Consider the following 17,010-nt stretch of genomic DNA (forward strand, 5'->3'; position numbering starts at 1 on the left):
GAGCCCAGGAGGTCAAGGCTGAAGCAAGCTGTAATCACATCACTGCACACAGCCTGGGTGACAGAAAGAAACACTGTCTTAAAAAAAAGAAAAGTTCATTCTTCTGAAAACATAAGCAAAATTGACAAACCTTTAGCCAGATTAAGAAAACAAGAGAGAAGAACCAAATAAACAGAATTAAAGTTAAAAAGGAGACATCATGACCAACACTGCAGAAATTCAAACGATCTTTAATGGCTACTATTAGCAACTATATGCCAATAAGTGGAGAAAAATCTTAGACCTATGCAACCTACCAAAATTGAACCATGAAGAAATCCACAACCTAAACAGACCAATGAAAAGTAACAAGGTCAAAGCCGTAAATAAAGTCTCCCCACAAAGAAAAGCCTCGCTGCTTTTCACTGCTAAATTTTACCAAACATTTAAAGAACTAATACCAATCCTACTCAAACTATCCTGAAAAATAGACGAGGAAACAATATTTCCAAACTCATTCTACAAGGCTGGTATTTGCCCTGATACCAAAACCAGACAAAGACCCATTAAAAAAAAAAAAAAAAAAAGAGGAACCTATAGGCCAATATCTTGATAAGCATTGATACAAAATTTCTCAGCAAAATTCTAGCAAAACGAATTCAGCATCACATTATAAAGATTATTCTTCCTGACCAGGTGGGATTTATGCCAGTGATGTAAGGATGGTTCAACATACACAAATCAATGTAATACATCATATCAACAAAATGAAGAACAAAAACCGTATGATAATTCAATTGATGTTGGAAAAGCATGTGATTGAATTCAATATCTCTTCATAATAAAAAACATCAAAAAACTGGGTATAAAAGGAACATCCCTAGACACAATAAAATGTGTATATATATGACAGACCCACAAATAGCATCATATCGCGTGGGAAAAAAACAAAAGCCTCCTTTCCTCTAAGATCTGGAACACAGATAAGAATGCACACTTTCACCACTGTTATTCGACATAGTACTGGGAGTCCTAACTAGAGCAATTATACAAGAGAAAGAAATAAAATATATTCAAATTGGAAAGGAAGAAGTCAAATAATTTTTGTCTGCAGATGATATAATCTTATATTTGAAAAAAATTAAGACTTCACAAGAAAACTGTTAGAACTGATAAATTAAGCAAAGTTGCAGGATACAATATCAACATATAAAAATCAGTAGCATGTCTCTATGCCAACAGCAAACAATCTGAGAAAGAAATCAAAAAAGTAATCCCATTTACAATAGCTTCAAATAAAATGAAACACCTAGGGATAAACTTAACCCAAGAAGTGAAAGATTTCTACAATTAAAACTATAAAGCATTGATGCAAAATATTGAAGAAGACCCCAAAAAATGGAAAGATTGCCTGTGTTCATGGATGGGAAGAATCAATATTATTAAAATGTCCATACTACTCAAATTAATCTACAGATTCAATGTAATTCCTATCAAAAATATCAATGACATTTTTCAAAGAAATACAAAAACCATCCTAAAATTTATATAGAACCACAAAAGACTCAGAATAGCCAAAGCTACTCTGAGCAAAAAGAGCAAAACTAGAGGAATCACATTACCTGACTTTAAATTATGCTATAGAGCTATAGTAACCAAACCAGTGTGGTACTGGCATAAAAAACAGACAAGTAGACCAATGGAGCAGGTTCACACACCTACAGTGAGCTCATTTTTGACAACAGTGCCAAGAACATACATCAGGGAAAGGAGAGTCTCCTCAATAAGTGGTGTTGGTAAAAATAGATATGCAGAAGAATGAAAATAGACCTCTATCTCTCACCATATACAATAATCAAATCAAAATGGATTACATACTTAAATCTAAGACCTCAAACTGTGAAACTACTATGAGAAAACTGGGGAAAGTCTCCAGGACATTGGACTGGGCAAAGATTTCTTGAATAAGACCCCACAGGCATAGGTAACCAAAGCAAAAATGGACAAACAAGATCATATCAAGTTAAAACGCTTCTTCATCACAAAATAAATAATCAACAAAGTGAACAGGCCACCCACAGAATGGCAGAAAAATTTTGGAAACTATCCATCTGACAAGGGATTAATAACCAGAATATACAAGGTGTTCAAACAACTCTATATAAAAAATCTAATAATCCAATTTAAAATGGGCAAAATATTTGAATAGACATTTCTCAAAAGAAGATGTAAAAATGGCAAACAAGTATATGAAAAGGTTCTCAACATCACTGATCACTAGAGAAATGCAAATTTAAATTTGCATTTAAAATGGTTTTTATCCAAAAGACAGGCAATAACAAATGCTGGAGAGGATGTAGAGAAAATGGAACCTTCATACACTGTTGGTGAGAAAGTAAATTGGTACAACTGCTATAGAGAACAGTTTGGAAGTTCCTTCAAAAACTAAAAATAGAACTACCATGTGATCCAGCAATCCCACCGCTGGGTGTATACCAAAAAGAAAGAAAATTAGTATATTAAAGAGATAGCTGCACTCCCATGTTTATTGCAGCACAATTCACAACAGCTAAGATTTGGAAGCAAACTAAGTGTCTACCAACAGATATATGGATAAAGAAAATGTGGTACTTATAAACAATGGAGACCTATTCAGCCATTTAAAAAATTAGATGCTGTCATTTGTAACAACATGGATGGAATTGGGGTCATTATGTTAAGTGAAATACACCAGGCACAGAAAAACAAACTTCACATGTTTTCAACTTTGTGGGAGCTAAAAATTAAAACAATCTCATGCAGATAGAGAAAGAATGATGGTTACCAGAGACTCGGGAGAGTAGCGGGGTATGGATGGAAGTGGGGATGGTACAAAAATATAGTTAGACAGAATGAATAAGATTTAGTATTTGATAGCACAACAGGGTGACTACAGTCAAGAATAATTTATTATACATTTAAAAGTAACCAAAAGAGTATACTTGGGTTTTTGTAACACAAAGGATAAATGCTTGAGGTGTAAATTGGATACACCATTTATTCTGTTGTGATTATTATCCATTGTTTGCCTGCATCATATATCTCATGTACCCCATCAAATATACCCACAATTTTTTTTTAATTTTTAAATTAAAATTTTTCATTGACATACAGTTTGGCGCTGTGTACCCACCCAAATCTCACCTTGAATTGTAATAACCCCATGTCATGGGAGGGACCCAGTGGGAGGTAATTGAATCATGGGCATGGGTTTCTTCCCTTGCTGCTCTTATGATAGTGAATAAGTCACGAGATCTGATAGTTTTTATAAGGGGGAGTTCCCCTACATAAGCCCTCTTGCCTGCCACCGTGTAAGATGTCCCTTTGCTCTTCCTTCATCTTCTGCCATGATTGTGAGGCCTCCCCAGCCATATGGAAATGTGAGTCCATTAAACCTCTTTTTCTTTATAAATTACCTCATCTCAGGTATTTCCTTATTAGTAGCGTGAGAACGGACTAAGAAAACAAATAATAATTATACATATTTATATGATACATAGTGATGTTTTGATATATATCATGTATGGTTATCTGATCTGGGTAATAAGCATATCTGTCATCACAAACATTTATCATTTCTTTGTGTTGTGAATATCCTAGGAAACAAGACAAAGACCAAATTTCAAAAGTGACTCAGCAGGTAAAATGTCAGAAGATTGGGGATTTGAAAACACTAGAAGTAAAGTTCAATTATTCCAAAAAGAGTAATATAGGGCTTTGTATCTAAAAGCAGATTGGAAACTGGAAGATTGATGTAGATGGAGTGAAAAATAATAAACAAAACTTCTATTAATAGGAGCTTCTAGTCCAAGATCTCAGGAGTTCAACTGAAATCAATGCATATCACAGCCAATGGCAATAGGTATGTCTGTAAGAGATGGGGAATAAATCACTCACTGGGATTTCCACATAAAGTAAGTATTGTCAAGAACTTGTCAATTCTCACAAAATATAGTTTTAAATTTGCTGTATTTCAAGGCTTTTATCAGGGCTTCCCAACATTATTTGTAATGAGATAAAGAGTGTACAAGTTAGCTAGGCCCTCAAAGTACATGCAGATAGCTGATTATCCCTAATATTTTCCTATATTAGCCGTGAGATGTTTAAAATCCTTGAAAATATCTGAAGCATAAAAGTTCAAATTAAACTCACAATTTTGCCTATAATGTCTACTTCTTCAAAATTTCACCTAATTTCATTTTTGGAAATAAGAATAAAGCCAGATACATTTTAGAAATCAAAGAATCATTCTACATGCTTATATTAGTCTGTTTGCATTGCTATAAAGGAATATCCTTGACTAGCTGGTTTATGAAGAAAAGATATTTATTTGGCCCACAGTTCTCCAGGCTTACATGAAGCATAGTGCCAGCATCTACTTCTGGTAAAAGCCTCAGGAAGCTTACAATCATGGTGGAAGGTGAAGAAGAGCCAGCATGTTACATGGCAACAGAGGAAGCAAGAAAGAAGGAGGTTCTGGCGTCTTTTAAACAACTAGATCTCAGGTGAACTCACAGAGGAAGAACTCACTCATTCTTGTAGGAACAGCATCAAGCCATTCATGAGGGATCTGCCCCCATGACCCAACCACCTCCCACTAAGCCCACTATGCCCACCTCTAACATTGGAGATCACATTTCAACATGAGATTTAGAGGCAACAAATCATCCAACAGAGTTGGAGGGGACAAAACATCCAAACCATATCAATGCTTATTTCACCTCTTTCAGCCATGTACATCCATAAACCCACTAAGTATTACAATATTTATTGTCTAGTACATACTTATGGTAAGCAGAATTCGAAGATGACCTCCAGAACCTTCAACCTCTGATGTATATATGTATTATGTAATTTCTTCCCCCTGGGTCTGAGCAGGACTTATGAATATAATGGGAAATAACTTTTGTGATTGCATTACATTAAATGGCATAGGTGCCCTTAAGAAAGGGAGCTTATTCTATGTGGTCTGACCTAATCTGATGAGCCCTTAAAAGGTACTGTGATGTTCTACAAGAAACAGAGTCAACATCTGAGAGGAATTCAACGTGAAGAAGATTCTCCACTGCAGTTTTTGAATGGAGGAAGCCACATGGGAAGGAACGTGGGTAGCCTCCAGCAGCTTAGAACATTTTCTAGCTGATGATAGCAGGAGAACGGGATCTTCTGCTCGCAACCACAAGTAAGGGAATTCTGTTAATAAACTAAATGAGCTTAATAGAGTCAAAGAGAATTCCATGTTCCAGATAAGAACACAATCTGCTTGACATCAGCTCTTGAAGAACGTGAACAGAGAATTCAGTTATCCCTTCCCAGACTTCTGAACTGCAGAAACTATGACATACTAAATGGCTATTGGTTTAAGCCACTAACTCTGTGCTCATTTGTTACACAGCAATACAGAACTAAGACAGTATTTCTTGTACCAACCTCATCTACTTTTCTAAATCAATTATGGCAATACTTTACAAGTAAATACTTCTATAACACAGCCAGAGGCCAATAGTTCCCCAGGAAATGATTATTGGTTAAAGGCTGGGTATACAATGTAAGTTAACCTGATAATACTGAACAAATAGCTTTTATTCTGTATTTGAAGGAGACATACATATAATATATAAATGAAGAAACCTGTTGCCTTAGATACTGCTATTCTGAGACCATGAAGGAAGATACCCTGTAGGTAAGCTGACAAGCAAAGAGAGAGTGTAGCTTAGAGAATGATAGAAAAATGACCACAGGTTTCTGATTCTACTATGCATGCAGTCCATGTTATCTCTTTACTTTCTAGTTATGTGAAATAATGAATTAGTTTTCACTGATCAAGACTAATTGAGCCAGATTTTTGTTAGATAGAAATAAAAGCATCACCTGTGTGACAACATACGGATGGCCAATCACAAAGAAGTTACAGAGAGAAGCTACTTCATTTGAGTTCTAAATCTGTTTACATGGGAAATACAGTGTAATAACAAGGTTTAAAATTACCCATAAGTCATACAACTTTATTTATACAAATGCATAATTTCTGATAAGTGCTAGCTTTGCTGACTACTCAAGAACACAATAAAATGTAATTCTATTCTTCATTTAACATTAACAAACAATGAAACAGTTAACTGTGATTTTGATATAACAGAAACCTTGGGAAAAAGTGAATGTTATCCTAGAATTTATTATACTTAAACAAAGGAGCACTTTTAAATGTACTATAGGTTTAATAAATCAAAAACTAACCTCAATAAAAAAGGATCTTAATGGGAATATGGTTCAAGAATGGGTTACTAACATAAAGAATTAATTTCTGACTACAAAACCCACAGATGATTCTAATAAAAAATTGAAAAGGATTCACAAAACATATTGTAATCTTATTGAGGAGTTCCTTATTGAGTTCAGATACGCCAGAGGGCTTATTTTTAAAAATGTCTCCATTCATTCAGTACGTGTAATTGTCTGAGATTTAGAGATATTGTGATCCCCTTATTGAAATCCAGGCTAACCACTTCGGAATTCTAGAATGAAATCCTGATGAAATAGGGGTTTTTATGTGTTTTGATTACTGCTGTACACATGGTAACATTCAATAAATATTTGTTGAAAGTATTTAGTTTCTGTTCAAGTCAGTAGATTAGCAGATTGTGTTTTTATATTTGCTTTTTACTTTCCCAAGTACACAGGTTAAAAAACAACACACAGAAATACAAAAAAGCAGCCGCTTATAAAAGAAGTGATTGGAGGGGGTTCCAAGAAAGAAAGAAATCAGTGAAAATGAGCAGCTACTCAGAATACAGTGCAGGGGCTGCAAAATAATTCTTTCCTCCAGGTGAATTTGATAAAACATCTGATGAGATCAAAGAATTCTACCTTGATTTTGACAAACAAGAAAAACACTCCTGTTATACTGGCATTCAGTGGGTGTTATATAAATGAGCCAAAGATGGCCTCTGTATATTGCCTCCTAGGTTGTCTACTTCTTCAAAACATGCTGCGGCCAGTTAGCTCAAAAGCCATCCTGTCAGGAATGCAAGTTTTTACACACTCATTTGTTTCAAATGTAGTCTTAAATAAGCATATGTTTAGCCACTTAGAGCCTGCCTGCTTTGCATAACCCTCAAAACTGCCCAGGATGTACTAGCCATAAGTAAGATTAATCTCAGGGCTTTAAATACACCAGGCTACCGACCCAGATACTCCCTACCATGCTGCTGAGTCACGTCACCTAAACTTGTAAGCCCTCTCTCTGACTCCTCGTACCCTCTCCATCTTCCTTGGCTTCCTCCCCTTCTGAATGACCAGCCTTTCACCATAGCCTCTGGACAAGCTCACGCTGTGAGGGACTAACCCTGCATGCAAAACTGTCAAAAGGTGACCCCAGTAAGTCTTTTGTGTGATGCTGTTACCTTGCGGTCATGTCTTTGTCCTTGATTAGCCCCCAACTCAATTCCCAAATTAATCAATTTCTCAAATTCCTTTCAAAGGATGTGAGAATGAGGAAGGTCCAGACTGATAGTTGACTGCCAGTAGGCTGCATCTTAAAACACAGTCTGTCAATTTGTAAGCCTCACCTCTGTGTAGAGTGTTTCTTGCAGAGTTATTATCCAGGGAAACATCTTTTAAGAAACAGATGCAAAGAGTAGGAGAAATCCAAGCCTGGGAGGTCAAGGCTGCTGTGAGGCATAATCAGGACACTTCACTCCTGCTTGAGCAACAGAGTGAGACTCTGACTCAAAATAAACAAAAAAAAAAAAGTAGGAAAAAGCCATATAGCTATTTATTCTTTTTCATTTTAATTGTAATTTAAGAAATGCATACACAGAACATTTGGAACACAACAAAACGATCAGAATTTGAATAACATAACACTGTTTAAGGTATCAGCACTCTGATTTCCTTTAGGTAAACTATTACTTCCCGAATTTCAGTACATGTGGTTTTGGTGTCACTTTTCCTCAATCTATTATTTCAGTAGTGCATGTGTCCTCTGCCCATTTAATCAAGATAATTCAACTTCCTGGCTTCCGTGATTGACTGTAAACATGAAGACACTAGTCACCATGTAGCCAACTCGAGAAGAAAGCCTAGTTAAGATAAAATCAGACAAAGAAAAGTGGAAAGATGGTGGAGGTGAAAAAAAGAGAAAGAAAAAACTAGTGACATCAGCTGAACTTCTGGACCTATTTATGTTTAAGATATGAGCAAAATTATGCATAATGAAAGCTCTATTTTGAACTTTCATAAAATATAATTACAATTTCCTGAAACCATTTCAACTGGGTTTCCTATACTTGCAACATAAAAAGTAGTGGAAAAAAACCACAGCGATTGGTACTAGTTAATGTACTAGAAAAAACAAATTAGGAAAATATATACTATTTAAAATTCCTCATAAGGCTAAGTTGGAATGAAAGAAAATAAGATCTCCATTCATATTATAGAATAAGTTTCTGGCTGTCCATGAGACTCTGTGATAAAACTGTAGATGAATTATTCCTCATGATTACCTAGAGCAATGTACTCATTGAGGATGTGGCAGTAAGACATTTTTCTTCTCTAAGTAACAAAACTTCCAACTCCAACTACCCTAATAATTTGTATTTTGGAGTGGGGTGAGGGATTGTAACTGTAAAGACCAAAAGTAGCAGAAAAATCATATGTGTGGTTTGCTTGGCCTCCAGCTGCCATTTATCTGAATTTTCTGATTTTTTTTTCTTCTTAGTCCTACCCTATATGTAGCCTTTTTTCTTACTGTGGCTTCTCTCACTGCTAAAAAAAAACCAAGAATGGAGCAGTTTTAACCTTCATATGAGTATATGAGTATATCATTTTTATAGTGTTCTAGAGTCAATCTTCAAATTCAGCCTAAATGGACAAACTAGGTTACATATCCACTCATGATTTTTGCTAGGGGGATAAAATGTACTGATTACCTAAAGAAAGTCATGGCCTTTCTCTAGAGCTGCAATGAAGGAAACCTCTATGTAATACAGGGACATAAAAGGAAATTAAATTGTTGGTACATTTAGGAAAGGACAAAAGAGGGGAATGAATGCTAGAAAACCAAACAGCAACTGTCTATTAGTTAGGATGAAATTCTGGGAAACCAGATTACCCCTACTATAAAGAAATTAAAATTACTATGTCATAGGTCAGAAGATGGACACTTCAAATGGTATTTGATAAATGAGTCAAAATAAAGGGCAAATCAAATTCCGAAATGTTCTCCTAAGGAATGAAACAACCTTCAAAGATTTCTCATGACCTAGTTGAAAAAATAAGATATTGCTGGCAACAGAAATCACTGAAGACCAAATTCAGATATTGACTCTGCAGCTTGCAGAATTACAATACCAGTTGATTTACATCTTGACCATATATTTTATGTGAATGTTAGGGCATTGATTGTAAAAGATTAGACTCTTACTAATTGCTAAGAAGATACTACAGATTAATTAAAACACATGAAATAGATCAACCTCCAAAATTCCAATGAAACATGACTTACTGTGCATCTCGTTTAGAAATTCAGTATCATCCATGCCTGAAGAAGCTGTCCTTAGATATAAAAAGAAAACTAAAGTTCATCTTGTCCAGTGGTTGGATACTGAATGACAAGTAAAAGGAATATAAATTTAACATGGCTTGGGTGGAGTAAGAGATTATGGTAAAATTTATAATTAGAGCAAGAAATAAAGTGTTATACACAAAAAGAATCAAGGGAATTTGCCATTAAAATATATGTATCAAATTTGTAGAAATGAATATGAAAGATGCTTAACAAAGTTGAGTAAGGCATAATTTTAAAGCATCCTGAATTCATTGATATATAGAGCTGTGATTCAATAGGCTAATTTAGGATAAGTATTCAAACTGTTTGATGGGCCCATTGCTGACCCACTGGGAAGATGAAACTCTTAAATTAGAGTCCATGAGCTACACAAGGTTATATAGTTGCCAATAGTCTGCCAAGATGGTTCAGAGCCTGTGAAGAAGCAACAAGTTTGGCAACCAGTTAGTAAATAGTAGGCATTTGGGGTAATGAAGGTTGAGGTTGGATATCTCAGAATGGGCAGAGAGCATGAGAAAATTGTATTCCACATTCCACATGAACCTCAAAAGGAGCTTATTGCAGAAGTGTGGAGTTTAGATGAATTGTGCTGCAGATATCAGTCAGACTTTTACCTTAGGTACCCTGAACTTCTTTCCTCCATGGTCTCATAAACATAATGGCCATGATACCAGGAATAAAGACTATCCAAGAGTTTAACAATATAATCTAACCAAGTAGGTTCTAGCTATTGCACTGATGATTACTGAATTTTTCCAAGAATACTCACAACCTCTGAGCATATTTACGTAGAAGCATTATTCTGACAGGAGCAGGTTGATTATTTTGGATCTGCAAAGTGACAATGACTGATGGAAAATAATTGATTTGGCAAAAACTACTTGTATGTACAATATAAGTAATGCATATAATAATTTACCTGCATGAAGATTCCTGACAGAGTGTAAGTTCATCACTTACCATTGCAAGAGGGTGATTTCATGACCCTGCAGTCCCCAAAATTACCCTGCTGCTCCTGATATTACTTGTCACCTCTTCAGAAAAATTATCTTTGAAATTTGTACCTGTCTTCTAACTGCTTGATGACTGTAGCTATATATTTGGCACACAATAACTGCTAAAAAAATAAATAATTTTTTTTCTAAAAACAGAAAAAAAAAATAACATGATCTACATTCAATCTTCCAAAATCAGTTGACCAACTGTACCATTCACATGGCAGTTCCCAGCCATCCTTATGTACTTTTATGGAGAGATGTTGCCAGTGTTCCATTCATATTCCTCCAACTTTCCAGTATGCTCTGACAGAGGTCCAACTGGTAGTGTATACATTTTTGTTACTGAGTGTTTCCACCACCACCACCCCAGCTGCCACTCCCAACTGGGTTACTTGGCCTGCATGTGCATGCCAGAAATACTGAAGAAATGAATACCCCATTGAAATTCTTAGCTAACAATTCTTAGGATTTCGTATATGAATGCCCCACTTATTTCACTTTTCTGGTGGAATAATTTTGAGACATTCTTGTTGCAATTTCCCCAAGTGTCCCTGTGGGATGAAGTCCAGTTGCTCGTGGTTGCCCTGTTTTGTATGCATCACTTTCCTAGTTCCATATTTGTGTGCCCTGCCTTTTCAAATACACGACGTGCTTTGAATCCTTGTTTTGAGATCTGTTTCTGAAAAAGCCCGATCTTTTTCCTTCATGAAGGAGATGGAGATGTATGATCATTGAAAGTGATAATTTATCTGCATTCAGATTTTATTTCCCTCCCTCTCTGCTAACACTATCCATATACGAACTGAATGCTATATACACTGCCATAATAACTCACACACCATGACTTCCAATACAACTTTTACTGCTCAGAAAAAGAAAGAAGGCTGTGGATTGATGTCAATTGGATTCACTAGTCATATCATGCTGTCCATCAACCAGATCCCCTGACATTATTGAATAGTGGCATCACCCAATCACCAGATGGGATACAACACTTACAAGGTAAATGAATGTGTACAGTGAAAAAGGGACCAATACATACTTGGATTTATAGATTTTATTTCTGTGCCTTACTTTCTCATCTCTAAAGTAGGAATAATAATAGCCCTATCTCACAGGGTAAAGACTAAATGAGATAATACATATGGAATAAGCTTCTGTAATAGGACTGTACTATCTCTGGCAAGGTTTAGCTCAAAACATAAAGCCAGAAACAATGAATACTAATCATATCCACACTTTAAAGCAAAATGCCAAAGCATCTATATAAAATATGATATAAATAAACTAAGAAAATTATTTTTCTGCCCATAGCTCACATTTTAAAGTATATGAGAAGAGGCTTAAAGATCGAACAGAATAAGATTAAAGCATAAAGATTTCTTCAGGAAGTTATGTAGATATTTTTTCTGCGAACTTCAGAGAACTTCTACATATAAGGTTGCTTCAAGAAAACTACTAAAATAGCTTAACATGTGGGATGCAAGGACGGATACTTGACTCACTCGTGCCTAAAAAGGCTAACCATGAGAAAGAGGCTTGAGGTGCCTATCCAGGGACAGAAAAGGAGGCAGGCTGCGTGGACATAGCACACCATGAGCACAAGTAGGGCAAAGGTTGATGTTTCCCCATAGATGGTGTGGACTTTGCAGATGGGTGTCAGTCCTAGGTTATCTTGAAAGACACTTCCTGTAAGACCAAAGTGGCCACAATAGAATGCTTAAACTATGGCTCGAAAAACAAGTCAGTTAGTAAATAACCAAGGGATGCAAGTAGCCTCATCAAGAAACTAGAAATGAAAATCCTCAATGATTAGGTTTTTTGAAAAGCCTTCAGTAGAATTAATATTTAGACAGCTGACACACAAATGGGCACTGATATCATACGTTATGTCAAGTAAGCATTTTTTTCTATTTCCTTTTCTCCCCGTCTGTTTTCTTGAAGGGATTCTTCTGTTGCTTCCCCACGCTGTTGTCTGTGACTGCTGAACCTGACTGAAGAAGCTGACATGGAAGTCCTCCTCAACCCTTTCACTTCAAGTTTCTGAGACTGAATCAGAACTGGGCTTTGGGAGGACAACTTCTTAATCAAGTAAGAAATTGCTTTGAACTTGAGTAAGCTTTTTAAAACCTAAAATTTACCAGAGAAACAGTGAGATCCGCAAGGGTTGTATATAGGGGCAAGGAAGGATAATTTGAAGCACTTCTTTATGACTTTGTTCCTCAAAGTATGGTTGACACAGCAATAGCAGCAGCACCCCAGAACTTCTTAGGACTAGAGAATCTTGGGTACTTTCTGGGTCTCCTGGATCAGAATATAAATTTCAACAACTTCCCCAGGCGGTGTACATTAAAGTGCTCTGGTTTATATAACAGTAGTAAGAAAGAGTAGGATTAATTATTTTCGTGCAAACTTTTGATTCCAGGTCATTCAATAGCCTAATGATATGTGCAAAGTATTTAGAAGAATTTTTACTGTTATAGAACTGAATAAGAAGTCTTAAGATACCATTGGAATTAATTGGTGAGGCAGCTTCTTTTTTTTTCTTTTTAATGACAAGACAGACTCCCTGTAAAGACCAAAAATTTTAAAAATGTAAAACATGTCTGCTTAGTGGGGAATCAACTCTAACAAGAAAGATACTCCATGTAAATAGCTTTTAAGGGCTTCCTGCAAAGTTATGAATTCTCTCTCTGGGTCTGTTTCTCTCTATAAACATATACATGCACACATATATACATATGTACACATACATGCATATATAGAGATATATATATACACACTTATATGCCTCTATATGTATACACACACAGTTTTGTGTAAGGATATATGTCTATATGAAATTAATATATTTATATTATATAAACTGTTATTATTACTAATCTATATTAAATTATTATGCATCTAGATATGTCTCCTCTGACAAATCTAGATACCTAAAGTCAAACTATATTCTTTAAATGAATGATTCAATGGTCATATATCATTTTCTTTTCTCTATGTAGCTAACAAGTAAAAGGGTTTTATAAATTTTATAAGTAAATGTTTTATAAGTAAAATGATATTTTAAAGGAGTATAATAGAAAAAAATTATCTTTGGGGAAGAAAAGGGAAACATAATTGAAGGGGCATGGGGAGGTGTCTCCTCAGTCAAAAGACTGTAAGAAACTAAGATAGGCAGCTTTTGGCTGATGCGGAGCTGTGGGCGGTAGACAGTCCTTGCCTGATTAAAGCAGATAATTTAGTGGCTTGGGATTTTGAGCTTTGACATTTCAGTGCCAATCATAACCAGGGAGTAGTACCCCAACAGCTGGGATCCTTCTAATACCTTCAGGGAACAAACTTTCTTTTTTTTTCCTGCAAGAACTTAATCCCTACTCAACTACTTTCTGGGCCAAAGGTCTCTCTAAGGCTTTACAGAAAAACTCATACTTAAGAAAAAATAAAAATAAAAAAAGGCATTTAACCATCTTACTCATCTACTTCTTTCAATTCCCTGTGACCTTTAAAAAGTCGGTTGCACATTCAGTTATTTTATAAGTCACAGTAGGTTCAAATTAATCTCAGGGATAGGCTATTTTATAACTAGTTAAAGAAATAGCAGAGAATTAAAAAAACCCTTGTCACTATCTCTGCCATAACAAAAATGTTATTTTTCGGAGCTTATTATATTTACTACATTTTATATTTTCACCTTATAATTTATAGACATAGTAAAAAACAAAAAAATCTACTTTTCAAATGTGGAAATATAAGCTAAGTATAAATTAATAAAAATTAACATACAAAGGATATTTGCTGGCTGTAATTTCATTTAAACAAAATAGTATCAAGCACCTTTTATATACCCAGTAAAGTGACTATTACGAACTTATTGCATCACAGATAATGAATAATCACCAGAAAGTAAAATGTGCTGCCAGTTTAAGTTCCTTCTCAATTACCACTTGAACATTTATCTTACAGTGTCTTAACACTCAAACATACTTACCTATACAACCACCTCCCAAAGATCTATCAGGTTTATTTTATTTTATTTTATTTTAATAAATAATAGGAGGTCTGGGCATGGTGGCTTACACCGGTATTCCCAGCACTTTGGGAGGCTGAGGCGGTAGATAACTTGAGGTCAGAAGTTCAAAACTAGCCTGGCCAACAAGGTGAAACCCCGTCTCTACTAAAAATACAAAAAGTAGCCAGGAGTGGTGGCACATGCTTGTAATCCCAGCTACTTGGGAGGTGGAGGCAGGAGGACCGCTAGAACCAATGAGGGAGAGGTTGTGGTGAGCTGAGATTGCACCACTGCACTCCAGCCTGGGCAACAGAGTGAGACTCCACCTAAAAAAAAAAAAAAAAGAATACCAAATATTCAATCAAGTCATATAAAATTAATCTTTTTTCCCACAAAATATTTTCAACTTTATTTATTGTCTCTGTCTGAAGAAGAATTGAGCTTGACATAAGGTACTGACACAACCCAAATCTAACAGTCAGATAAGCACATATTTTTTTATACTTTAAGTTCTAGGATATATGTGCACAACGTGCAGGTTTGTTACATATGTGTACATGTGCCATGTTGGTGTGCTGCACCCATTAACTCGTCATTTACATTAGGTATATCTCCTAATGCTATCCCTCCCCCCTCTCCCCACTCCATGACAGGTCCCCTGGTGTGTGATGTTCCCCTTCCTGTGTCCAAGTGTTCTAATTGTTCAATTCCCACCTATAAGTGAGAACATGTAGTGTTTGGTTTTTTGTCCTTGCGATAGTTTGCTGAGAATGATGGCTTCCAGCTTCATCCATGTCCCCACAAAGGACATGAACTCATCCTTTTTTATGGCTGCATAGTATTCCATTGTGTATAAGTGCCACTTTTTCTTAATCCACTCTATCATTGATGGACATTTGGGTTGGTTCCAAGTCTTTGCTATTGTGAATAGTGCCACAATAAACATACGTGTGCATATGTCTTTATAGCAGCATGATTTATAATCCTTTGGGTATATACCCAGTAATGGGATGGCTGGGTCAAATGGTATTTCTAGTTCTAGATCCTTGAGGAATCACCACAATGTCTTCCACAATGGTTGAACTAGTTTACAGTCCCACCAACAGTGTAAAGTGTCCCTATTTCTCCACATCCTATCCAGCACCTGTTGTTTCCTGAATTTTAATGATCACCATTCTAACTGGTGTGAGATGGTATCTCATTGTGGTTTTGATTTGCATTTCTCTGATGTCCAGTGATGATGAGCATTTTCTAATGTGTCTGTTGGCTGCATAAATGTCTTCTTTTGAGAAGTGTCTGTTCATATCCTTCGCCCATGTTTTGATGGGGTTGTTTGTTTTTTTCTTGTAAATTTGTTTGAGTTCATTGTAGATTCTGGATATTAGCCCTTTGTCAGATGAATAGATTGCAAAAATTTTCTCCCATTCTGTAGGTTACCTGTTCACTCTGATGGTAGTTTCTTTTGCTGTGCAGAAGCTCTTTAGTTTACTTAGATCCCATTTGTCAATTTTGGCTTTTGTTGCCATTACTTTTGGTGTTTTAGACATGAAGTCTTTACCCATGCCTATGTCCTGAATGGCACTGCCTAGGTTTTCTTCTGGGGTTTTTATGGTTTTAGGTCTAACATTTAAGTCTTTAATACATCTTAAATTAATTTTTGTATAAGGTGGAAGGAAGGGATCCAGTTTCAGCTTTCTACATATGGCTAGCCAGTTTTCCCAGCACCATTTATTAAATAGGGAATCCTTTCCCCATTGCTTGTTTTTCTCAGGTTTGTCAAACATTAGATGGTTGTAGATGTGTGGTATTATTTCTGAGGGTTTGGTTCTGTTCCATTGGTCTATAACTCTGTTTTGGTAACAGTACCATGTTGTTTTGGTTACTGTAGCCTTGTAGTGTAGTTTGAAGTCAGGTAGCATGATGCCTCCAGCTTTGTTCTTTTGGCTTAGGATTGACTTGGCAATGTGGGGCCTTTTTTGGTTCCATATGAACTTTAAAGTAGTTTTTTCCAATTCTATGATGAAAGTCATCGGTAGCTTGATGGGGATGGCATTGAATCTATAAATTACCTTGGACAGTATGGCCACTTTCACGATATTGATTCTTCCTATCCATGAGCATGTAATGTTCTTCCAATTGTCTGTGTCCTCTTTTATTTCGTTGAGCAGTGCTTTGTAGTTCTCCTTGAAGAGGTCCTTCACATCCCTTGTAAGTTGAATTCTTAGGTATTTTATTCTCTTTGAAGGAATTGTGAATGGGAGTTCACTCATGATTTGGCTCTCTGTTTGTCTGTTATTGGTGTATAAGAATGCTTGTGATTTTTGCACATTTATTTTGTATCCTGAGACTTTGCTGAAGTTGCCTATCAGCTTAAAGAGATTTTGGGCTGAGACGATGGGGTTTTCTAAATATAA

General features: G+C 35.9%; 1 long non-coding RNA gene across 1 annotated transcript in view; it reads right to left on the minus strand.

Moving 5' to 3' along the window:
- Positions 1–14,646: 14,646 nt before the first annotated feature.
- Positions 14,647–17,010, minus strand: part of LOC107970490 (uncharacterized) — a 60,263-nt gene continuing 57,899 nt past the window's right edge. Inside the window, exon 5 of the long non-coding RNA XR_001713082.2 lies at positions 14,647–14,922. This is a non-coding gene — a long non-coding RNA (uncharacterized LOC107970490). The remainder of the gene's footprint in view (positions 14,923–17,010) is intronic.

This window comes from Pan troglodytes, chromosome 2 (genome assembly GCF_028858775.2).
Source record: "Pan troglodytes isolate AG18354 chromosome 2, NHGRI_mPanTro3-v2.0_pri, whole genome shotgun sequence".
Lineage (NCBI taxonomy): Eukaryota > Metazoa > Chordata > Mammalia > Primates > Hominidae > Pan > Pan troglodytes.